Raw genomic sequence first — 12009 nt, forward strand, 5'->3', positions numbered from 1 at the left:
CTATTTTAATTCTATTTGTGCAGCTGCTTTGTCTGAGATAAGAATTTCTACCCCTGTTTTTCTCAATTCAGTTGAGGCAAAATATATTTTGTTTCAACTTTTTACCTTTACTCTATATGTATCTCTCTGCTTCAGATGAGTTTCTTGTAAGCAGCATATTGTAGGATTCTGTTTTTTAATCCACTCTGATATTCCCTTATCTTTTAACGGAGAGTTCTTCCCATTCACTTCAAAGTTTTAATCACTAACTCTTTATTGCCCTGCATGCTATCTTCCCTCTATATTTTTTCCTCCCCCCCTTATCTGTATTACCCAGCATTTTGTTTCTGAATACCACCCTCTTCATTGTTTTTGCCCTACTGTATCCACTACCCTCTTCTTTCTTTCCCCTTTCCTTTTTCCCCTTTCCCCTTCCCTTCTTTCTGTTAGTTCCCCCTTTTTCTCTCCCTCCCCTTTTCCCCTTTTAATACTTGAAAGATAAGATGTTTTTCAAATTAACCGAGTATGTATGTAAGTTAATTTTAAGCCAAGTCAGATGAGAAGATTCAGGTGTTTCTCCTCTCCTCCCTTCTTCCCTGCTATTACCATAGGTCTTTTGTACCTCTTAATGTAATGAGTTTTATCTGATCTCTGCTAAGAGGTTTGTTTCATATCATATATGGGGAAATATCATGATAATTTAGAAGTGTGCCTGTCTTCTCTCTTCCATCTTGGCTGGAAGTCAAAAAGATGGATGTTTAATGAAATAAGAGATTTCCAAATTTTTCTGGTCAAAAGACCAGAACTAAATAGAATATTTACACTTCAAACTGGAGACTCAAGTGACACATTAAAAAGGTAAAATATGGAGAAGTAAAAAAAAACTGTAATCCAATAAGATGAAACTGGCTATATCCCCACCTGGGAGAAAGATTCTCATAAATCTTGAGAAACTCAATTTTCTTTAAAAAGAATATAGTTTTTAAGAAGTAATGGACATTCATTACTTGACCATGACTCTATTGAAATGATTTAAAAACAATATCTCCTTACAAAGCGGAAACAGTAAAGAGAAGGGAGAATGGAAAAGATTGAATGAGGTAAATCACATTGCATCAGTAGGTACAAAGTACCTATTGTGGAAGAAGGGGGGAGGTGACAACCACTTGAATCTTACTCTCATCAGATGTAGTTCAAAGGATTGACATACACATTCAATTAAGTTAAGAAACTTACCTTACCTTCATATAAGGGTAGTGGGAGGAAAAGAAGTACTAACAGAAGGAAGAGATTGGAAAAAAGGGGCAAATGGAAATGAGAAAGAAAGGGGAGGGGGAAAACACAGTGAATGAGGTGGTATTCTGAAGCAAAATACTAGGGAATATTGTTATTATGAGAAAAGGGGAAAATACAAAGAGAGGGGAGATAGCATGGAGGGCAATAAATAGTTAATAATTATAACCTCAAATGTAAATGGGATGAACTGTCCCAAAAATATAAACAAATAGCAGAGTGGATCAAAAACCAGAATCCTACAATAAGCTGCAAAGAAGAAATTCATTTGAAGTAGAGAGATACAGACAGAGTAAAGGTAAAAGCTTGTAGCAGACTATATTATACTTTAATTGAAGTTAAAAAGACAGGTGTAGCAATCCTTATCTCAGGTAAAGCAGCAGTAAAAAAATAGATCTCCTCAAAAGAAATAAGGAAGGAAATCCTATCCTCTTAAAAGGTACTATAGACAATGAAGCAATTCAAGTACTAAATTTGCATGCACCAAGTGGTATAGCATCCAAATTTTAGAGAAGTTGAATTCATTACAAGAAGACACAGAAAGCAAATCTCTTTTGGTTGGAGACCCCGATCTTCTTCTCTCAGATTTAGATAAATCTAACCACAAAATCAACAAGAAGGAAGTTAAGCAAGCAAATAGAATATTAGAAAGCCTAATCATGATAAATTATTGGTGAAAATTGAATGGGGATAGAAAGGAATATACTTTATTTTCTGCAGTACATGGCACTTACACAAAGACTGACCATGTACTGGGCCATAAAACCTCATAATAAAAAAAGCAGAAAAGCAGAGTGAATACTTCTTTCTCAGATCATAATGCCAAAAAATCAGGTGCAATAATGGACCATGGTTGGATACACCTAAAACTAATTTGAAACTAAATAATGTCCCTTACAAGAATGAATGGATCAAGCAGCAAATTATAGAAAGAATTAATGATTTCATTCTAGATAATGACATTAATGAGACCACATAACAAAACTTATTGGATACAGTCAAGGTAGTAATTAGGGTATATATTATGTCTTTCAATACTTATTTGTATAAAATAGAGAAAGAGGAAATAATTGACATCAGAATGCAACTAAAAAGATAAAGAGCAAATTAAACCTACCAATTAAATACCAAATTAGAATTTCTAAAAGTTAAAGGAGAAATTATTGAAATTGAAAGTAAGCAAAATATTGAACTAATAAAATGAAGAGGTGGTTTTATGGAAAAAACTAAAATTGATAAACTTTTGGTTTAATGGGCAGGCTAGTTGGCACAGTGGATAAAGTGCCAGCCCTGGAGTCAGGAGTACCTGGTTTAAATCTGGTCTCAGACACTTAATCATTACCTAGCCATGTGGCCTTGGACAAGCCACTTAACCCCATTTGCCTTGCAAAAAACCTAAAAAACAAACAAAAAAACTCCTATTGGTTTATTTGATTAAAAACAAAGAAAGAAGAAAACCAAATTACTACTATCATAAATGAAAAAGTAGAACTCACCCCAAATAGGGAGGAAATTAAAGTAATAATTTGGAACTATTTTATCCCACTGTATGCCATTTAAATAATCTAACTGAAATGGATGAATACTAACAACTCTATAAATTTCCCAGATTAATGAAGTGTAAATTAAATGTCTAAATGACCCTACCTCAGAAAAAGAAATTCAACAAAGACATCATTGATATCTCTGAGCAAAAATCACTCATTATTTCCTCTCCATCCTATCTTCCCTCTTTTTGTATTACCCCTTTTTCACTTTTGCTAAATTCCCCAATATTTTGCTTATTAATATTACCTCCTTCAGTATGTTTGTCCACTTATATCCAGTCCCTTCCCCTTTCCTTCCCTCTTCCCTTTGTCCTTTCTTCCTTCTTTTCCTTTTTTTTTCCTGTTTTCCACCCCTCTCCCCTTTTCCCTTCTTAATACCTGAAAAGTAAGATAAGTTTCTTAACTAAATCTATATTTGTTAATACTTCTTTGAGGCAAATCTGATGACAATAAGATTCAGGCAGTTCTCACCTCCTCCCTTCTTCCCCTCTATTTCAAAAGGTCCTTTGTACCACTTCATGCAATGTAATTCAACCCATTCAATCTCCATCATCTTGTTTCCTGGGAGCTGGAGTGTGTGTGTGTGTGTGTGTGTGTGTGTGTGTGTGTGTGTGTGTGTGTGTGTGTGTGTTGGGGGTGGGGCAGTAGCATCTGATTAGCCTCCAACAGTGCGTGTTGACCCATAGTGCTATGCAGTTAATCTTAATCCTCACTCAGCACTGAGGGAAATCTACACACCCTACCTGAGCTGGGGGTGTGGTAAAGTAGATGGGGCCTCTTACTATCTTTGTTATGGAAAGAATCATTTTCCCCCAAAAGAATGAGAGATAGGGGCTCACCTGGAAACAAGGGGACTCCACTGTAAATACAGGGTCTCATGGTCCTGTTCTTCCCAACTAGCAGAGGTAACCAGGTAAATGTCTAGTTTTCACACTGGAGTTCTCCTACCTGCTGTGATGGAGTTCTCCCACCTGCAGATCACACAGTCAAAGCTTCCATGGCTGTTCTTAGGTTAGACCCCAGCCCTCACCCCACCACCCCATGTTGCCTCTCTACCCTATGTCTTGGATCATCCATGCTCCCCTGAGACAGATCTTGTTGGTAGATGTTGTTCTCGTTTATTCTTCTCTGGGTTTTGTGCATCTAAATTCTATAAAGATATTTGATTCATATTAGTTCTGAGGAAAAGTCAAAAGTGCTTAGGATAGTGCCTGACTTCTCTATCATATCTTGGCTGGAAGTCTGACTCCATGATAATTGAATTATTTATTCTGGCTTATTACAATATTTTCTCCTTGACTTGGGAGCTTTGAAATTTGTGTATAATATTCCTTCCAGTTTTCCTTTTGGAATCTCTTTCAGAAAGTAATTGATAATTTCTTTCAATTTCTATTTTACCTTCTTGCTTCTAGATTATCAAAACACTTTTCTTGATAATTTCTTGAAAATTAGTTCATGGCTCCTTTTTAGGGTCTTAGTTTTCAGATAGTCCAATAATTGTTAAGCTGTCTCTCTCTCAGGTCTATTTTCCAGGTAAGTTGTTTTTCCAAAGAGATATTGTAACATCTACTTCTATGTTTTTCATTCTTTTGGTTTAGTTTTATTTTTTTTGTTATCTCACAAAGTCATCAGATTCAAAAAAATCAAAGTCATTAGCTTCTTTATTCTATATTTTAAGTTTTTCTTCTCCCTTCCTGAACTGATTTTCAAATTTGTTTTGTTCCCTTTCATAGTCTGAGATCAACTCATATTTTTCTTGGAATCTTTGACTGTAGAAGCTTTGACTTTGTTATCTTCTGAATTTGTATTTCTATCTTCAATTTCACCATAGAAACTGATTATCGTCAGATATTTTTCTTCTGCTGCTTCTTATTTCCTCAATCTATGACTTGAAAATAACTATTTGTTAATGTGGGACTCTGCCTTCAGGGTGGAGGACAGATTAATCAAACTTTTTGAGGGTTTTTGTTGCTATTTTCAGTGATACTTCTAGGGACTGTTTTCAATTCTTCTAAGGTCTAATGAGAGGATATGAGTACTGTCCTGTGGGTGAGCACAAACAGACCTTTCTGGACTGAAACTGTAGGGAGAGACCCTGCTCTTCTGTAATTTTGAGCTTTGAGGCACTTCTCTTCTTCCTGTTACTGGGATCTCAGACTACAACTCATATCTGTGCAACAGAATCATTCCTCACTTATAATAAAGAGATTCTTGCAATCTGCTCCTCGTTCCCCTACTGTTTATGCCAGAGATGTGATGATTTAATGGCTGCTGTGCCTTGCTCCTGGTCAGCTGGGGTCAAGTCTGTACTACTGAGGCCTTTGCTGTACATTGTTTCACTCTCTTCCAGATGCAGCAGAATTTTCCTGTTGATTTCCAAGTTGTTCTTGGCATTGCTTAGGTTGATAAGTCTGGAAAGCAACACTGCTGTTGATACAGCTGTCCCTGCTTCCGGATCCTGTATGACAGGACCTGTCTGTAGTGGTAGGGTCCACGCTGAATTGTAAATCTTTTCTTAACAGAGTTCAACTGAAATTGCTGATCTTCCACATTGTCTTGTCCTGAAAAATTATTTTACTTAGTCATTTATGGGATCTGACCCTCTAGAATTTGGTTAGTTTCATTATTTAAAATTATTCTGTATGGTTTGGGGAAGAGCTCCAGCAAATGCCCACATTTACTCTATATTATCTCAGCATAATCAATTCTGAAAGAGAGTTATTCTGAAACATAAAAGGATGCAGAACAATTCCAAAGGACTCATGATGAAAGATATTTAGAAAAATATTTGATGAATTCTGAGTATATATCAATCATAATTCTTTTTTTATTGAAAGAAGAAAGATATATATCAAATTAAATTGTGCTTACTCATAAGTCAACTTTCAGGAAAAATAATATTTCTTATTCTTTAGCTGTTGTGGTGGTATTTAGCAAAGATTATAATATTTTTTCATTAGTATTTCTTTTTTACATTTCTATTTCCTTAACAGCTTGATATTACAAAATTCTTCCAAACAGAAAATACATTTTAAAGATCATCCCAAAGATTAATCAAAATAATCAAAATAATTTCCCTTTTGAACAAAATATCTTAGCCATTTGACAATAAGACCTAGAAAAATGTGAAAGATAAAATTTTATATATATATATATATATATATATATATATATATTTCTTCTCATGTACAAAGTGAGTGCCTATATGATTTTAAAAAATGAAATATTCACATTCCCATTGGAATGGGGAATAGATAGAAAAATGTGGAACTCATAAAGTTCAAGAGAATGAAGTAACAGAAAAAAATAAAAAGTCCTCTAATGCTGTCCAAAATCTGCTGTGAAGCTACTGAATGTTAATGTGCTTTAGGAGCCAGACTTTTCCTGTGGAGCATAGTTTCCATTTTTTCCCTGTAGAATTTTTAAAGTCACTATGTAGACCATATCCAGCTCTAGAAGATGATCCAAATTTTTTACTCCATTTCTGTCTTCATCTTGTAAATTGTCACTCAAGTACACAATTGAAATATTACAAAGTATGAATTCTGGAACTGTCATATCCTGTACATTCTCAAGACATCTTTTCTAAGGCTTTCTTCCACTTTTTTGAGCCTTTGGGTTTTTTGATGGAATCTAATGGAGCCATTCATTTTCATTTCCTTAATTATATTTATTAAGGTTTTATTTCCATCTATTAGATTTATGCTTCCTTTTCCAGCTGTTTGCTTTTAGATGAGATGTTCATTATCACTTGATCATTTTTATTTTTCAGTTAGTCAATTTTACCTTTTAAAAAAGATTTGAATTAGTTTGAGTTCTACAAGTTTCCCCTGATTGGTTAATCTTGATTCCTTCTTCCCAACCCCAAAAGAAGGCAATTTGTTAGTCTTGACATTTTTTCCATAATATACATTAATTTAAGTTGAATGTGATGAGAGAGAAATCATAACCTTAAGGAAGTAAAATAAAGTATAACAGATACCAAAATTGTATAATAAGATAACTTTTTTTTTTCTAAATTAAAGGTAATAATCTTTGGTCTTTATTTAAACTCCACAATTCTTCTGGATACAGATGGTGTTCTCCATCACAAATTGTCCCTGATTTGTTGCACTGATGGAATGAGCAAGTACATCAAGGTTGGTCATCATCCCCACACTACTGTCAGGGTGTGCAGTGTTTCTCTGGTTCTGCTCATCTTGCTCAGCATCAGTTCATGCAAATCCTTCCATGCTTCCCTAAATGTCCATCCCTCCTGGTTTCTAATAGACAGTAGTGAACCATGACATACATACACCACAGTATGTTAAGCCATTCTCCAGTTGAGGAACATTCACTCAGTTTCCAAAATTTTGCCACCACAAGCAGGGCTGCTATGAATATTTTTGTGCAAGTGATATTTTAACCCCTTTTTCATAATCTCTTCAGGTTATACACCCAGTAGTGGTATTGTTGGATCAAAGGATATGCACATTTTTGTTGTCCTTTGGGCATAATTCCAAATTGCTCTCCAGAAAGGTTGGATGAGTTCACATCTCCAACAACAATGTATTAATGTCCCAGATTTCCCACATCCCTTCCAACATTGATCATTGTCCTTTCTGGTCATATTGGCTAGTCTGAGAGGTATGATATGATACCTCAGCATGATTTAATTTGCATTTCTCTAATAAGTAGTGATTTAGAGCAGTTTTTCATATGACTATGGATCGTTTTGATTTCCTCATCTGTAATTGTCTTTGTATATCCATTGACTATTTTGTCAATGACTTTTCTTTTGAAATTTTATTTACTTCTCTGTATAATTTAAAAATGATTCCTTTGTCAGAAACACTAGTTTTAAAAATTGTTTCCCAATTTACTACATTTCTTTTGATCTTGGTTAGCAGTTTTCCTAATATTGAACCAACCTTGCATTCCTGGGATAAATCCTACCTGCTCATAATGTATTAACCTAGTGATAACTTGTATTCATTTTGCTAAGATTTTTTTCAAGATCTTTGCATTTATATTCATCAGGGAAATATGTCTTTAATGTTTTTCTCTGTTTTAACTCTTCCTGGTTTAGGTATCAGGACTGTATTGGTGTCATAGAAAGAGTTAGGGAGAGATCTATCTTCACCTATTTTTCCAGAGTTTATAAAGAATTTGAAACAATTGTTTCTTAAATATATGATAGAATTCACTTGTGAATCCCTCTGACCCTGGAGAATTTTTCTTAGGGAGTTCAATAATGACTTGTTGAATATCTGTTTCTTAGGTTTATTTAGGTAATTAATTTCCTCTTCATTTATTCAGTGCTACTTTTATTGTTGTAAAAATTCATCCATTGCACTTAGATTGCCAAGTTTATTGGCATAGAATTCGGTAAAATAATTCCAAATTATTACTTTAATTTCCTTCTCCTTGGTGTTGAGTTCACCCTTTTCAATTATGATTCTAGCAATTTAGTTTTCTTCTTTTTTTTTTAATCAAATTGACTATAGGTTTATCAATTTTATTTTTTTTCATAAAACCAACTCTTTGTTTTATATATAATTTCAATAATTTTCTTGCTTTCAATTTTTTAAATTTCTCTTTTAGTTTTTAGAATTTCTAATTTGATATTTAATTAGTGATATTTAATTTGTTATTTCACTAATTTTTAATTGCATATTTACTTCTTTGATTTTACATTCCTCTAATTTATTCATGTAAGAATTTAAAGGTATAATAGTGCCCCTGAAATCTGCTTTGAGTGTATCCCATAGGTTTTGGTATGTTGTTTTGTTGTTGTCATTATCTAGGATGGAATAATTATTTCTTTCTATAATTTGTTGTTTGGTCTACTCATTTTTTAAAATGAGATTATTTACTTTCCAATTAATTTGGGGTCTATATCTCTCTGGCTAAATATTGTATGTGAATTTTATTGCATTATCATCTGAGAAAGATGTATTCACTATTTCTGCCTTTCTACAATTGATGATTATGTTTTAAAATCCTGGTTTATAGTCAATTGTGCCATGTATTGCAGGAAAAATAAAGAATATTCCTTTCTATCCCTATTCAGTTTCCTCCATAGGTCTATCATATCTAAGATTTCTAAATACCTGTTTATCCCAGTAACTTCCTTCTTCTTTATTTTATGATTATATTTATCTAAATCCGAGAGTGAGAGGATGAGGTCTCCCACTAGTAGAGTTTTGCTGTCTATGTCTTCCTGTACCTCTTTCAACTTCTCCTCTAAGTATCTGGATTATATACCATTGGGTGCATATATATTCAGTATAGAAATCACTTTATTATCTATGGTACCTTTAGGAGGATATAGTTTACTTCCTTATCTCTTTAATGACATCTAATTTTGTAGCTGCTTTGTCTGAGCTAAGGATTGCAACCACTGCATTTTTTCCTTCAATTGAAGCAAAATATATTTTGCTCCCACCTTTTATTTTCACTCTATATGCATCTCTCTCTGCTTCAAATGAGTTTCATATAAGCTGCATATAATAGGATTCTGTTTTTTAATCCACTATGCTATTAACTTATGTTTTAAGGGATAGTTCATCCCATTCATATTCAAAGTTAAAATTACTGATTCTTTTTTGTTCTCCAAGCTATCTTCCCTCTATTTGTATTTTCCCCCCTTTTCCCCTTTTCCCCTTTTTCCCTTATTCCCCAGTATTTTGTTTCTGACTTCCACCACCTTCAGTATGTTTGACCTCCTATAACAACCCCCTCTCCCCTTTCTTTTCCCTTTTCCCTTTTCCCTTTTCCCTTTGGGTTTTTAACTGGTTCAGTTTCTTTAGGATTGTCTGAAAGACTTCATTCAAAATCATTTTGGGTAAAACTGGGATATTTCTAGGTTTGTGCCACCATCTTGCCATTGCCTCTGACATCTGGGCAATTATGCATTTAAAAAAAAATTGTTGTCCTTTACAATTTAGTTAATTTTAAACTTAAAGGAGATTCTTTCACAGTTGTTCAGTGTTGTTTCCAAAGGAGTTGTTTATTTTTCATTTGGTCAATTTGACTTTTAAAATATGGTTTTCTTCAATTTTTCATAGTTCCCTATGTGACTTTCATTTCTTTTCTCAATATTTTACTTCCTATATATTTTTTTACTTTTAAAATATTTTTGAACACTTTCAAGTGTTTTTTTTTTTAGATTTGAGACCAATTTCCCTTGGAGATTTCACATGTAGGTATTTTTCTTATAGTAGTATAACATTCCAGAACAATACATATCACACATTGCCCAGTTATTTCTCAACTTATGTGGTTAACATCAATTTCCAATTTTTTGCCACTAGAAAAAGAGCTGCAATGCATATTAGGGAACATGTAGGACTTCCCTAATGTTTAATAATTTCTTCTGAATATCGAATTAGAATTGGAATTGCTGGGTAAAAGGATATGAACAGTTGTATTGTACTTTGGTCATAGTTCCATATTGTTCTCCAGAAAGTTTAGATCCATTTATAAATTACAAGCAATGCATCAATGTCCCAATCCTCCCACAACCTCTCTAACATTGATCGTATTCCCTTTTTCTCATCTGTGCTAATCTAATAGGTTTGAGATAATACTGCATTGCTGTTTTAATTTGCATTTCTCTAATCAATAGTGATTTGGAGCATTTTTTTTCATTTGATTATATATACCTTTAATTTATTCATTTGAAAACTTTCTGGTAATATTCTTTAATCATTTATCATTTGGGGAATGATTGTGATCTTATAAATTTGATGCAATTATCTATATATTTTAGAAATGAGACCTTTATCACAACTTCTGCGTGTGAAGATTGTTTCCCAGTTTTCTGCTTTCCTTTTAATTTTGACAGCATTAATTTTATTAATGCAAAAGCTATTTAATATAATATAGTCAAGCAGGCCGTGCGGCGCCGGCTCACCATCATGGCCCCTGAGAGCGATGTGGGGGAGCCCAGGAAGGGGAAGCCCTTTAAGCTTCTAGGAATTTTGGATGGCCAAAATATACCCTGTGCACGAGACTCTATACTCTATGGATCATTAGGATCTATCATAGCTGGCTTTGGACATTTTTTATTTACTAGTAGAATTAGAAGATCTTGTGATGTTGCAGTAGGAGTATTTATTTTGGGAATATTAGGATGCTGGTTTCCTTGTAGATATAATTATGCAAAGCAAAGAATCCAGCAAAGAACTGTCCAAGAAGGAATAAAAAACAAGATTTTGTTTGAAAGCACCCACCTTGATCCTGAAAGAAAAGATATCAGCACCAAAAGTAGCAATTCCTAATCTAAACCACAAGGCTAAACAAGAGCTTGAAATCATGCACTATGTGGCAAAGTTGATCAGATGTAGCAACACTGAACAAGGATGCTTTAAAAAAAATAGCAAATTTATTTCAAAATATCTGCAGTGAATAAAAATGGCTAAATACTTCATTCTCTATATTGTAAATAATCACCTTCTAATAGCATTGTTTAGTATTGTAATGGCATACCTGGAATAAACAATCATTTTAAAAAATATAATATTGTCAAAATCATTCATTTTGCAGTTTTTAATTTGTTCTAATTCTTCTTTGGTCATGAATTTATCACTTTTCAATAGATAGATAAATAGAGTATTTTTTAATCTATTAATTTATCTGTGGCATCACTCTCTATGTCTAAATCCTGTACCCCATTTTGACTTTATGTTCTATAGATGTGAGATGTGGATCTATGCCTAGTTTTTGCCATACTATTTTCCAGTTTTCCAACAATTTTTGTCAAATAGTGAGTTCTTATCCCAGAGGTTGATGTCTTTGTGTGGAATGCTGTAGTCTTTTACTGTAGTTTCTTCTAAGCTTATCCTAATCCACTTATCCATTATTCCATTTCTTAACCAGTACCAGGAAGTTTTGATGACTGCTGCTTTATAGTATAGTGTTAAATCTGGTAGAGCTAGGCCATCTTCCTTTACAATTTTTTCATCAATTCCCTTGATATTCTTGCCCTTTGGTTGCTCCAGTTGAATTTTGTTACTATTTTTTTCTAGCTTGTTAAAATAGTTCTTTGGTAGTTTGATTGATATGGCAATAACTAACTAATTTAATTAGGGTAGAATTGTCATTTTTTGTTATATTAGTTCAATGGATCCATGTACATTTGACATTTTCCCAATTATTTAGAACTGACTTTATTTGGGTAAGGAATGCTTTATAATTGCTTTCATAC

At 33.4% G+C, this 12009-nt stretch overlaps 1 pseudogene; it reads left to right on the plus strand.

Annotated features, from left to right (window-relative positions):
- The first annotated feature begins 10720 nt into the window (after positions 1 to 10720).
- LOC141502812 (cytochrome c oxidase assembly protein COX20, mitochondrial pseudogene) lies at positions 10721 to 11122 on the plus strand (annotated as a pseudogene).
- The last annotated feature ends 887 nt before the right edge of the window (positions 11123 to 12009 follow it).

Source organism: Macrotis lagotis, chromosome X (genome assembly GCF_037893015.1).
Source record: "Macrotis lagotis isolate mMagLag1 chromosome X, bilby.v1.9.chrom.fasta, whole genome shotgun sequence".
NCBI classification, from domain to species: domain Eukaryota; kingdom Metazoa; phylum Chordata; class Mammalia; order Peramelemorphia; family Peramelidae; genus Macrotis; species Macrotis lagotis.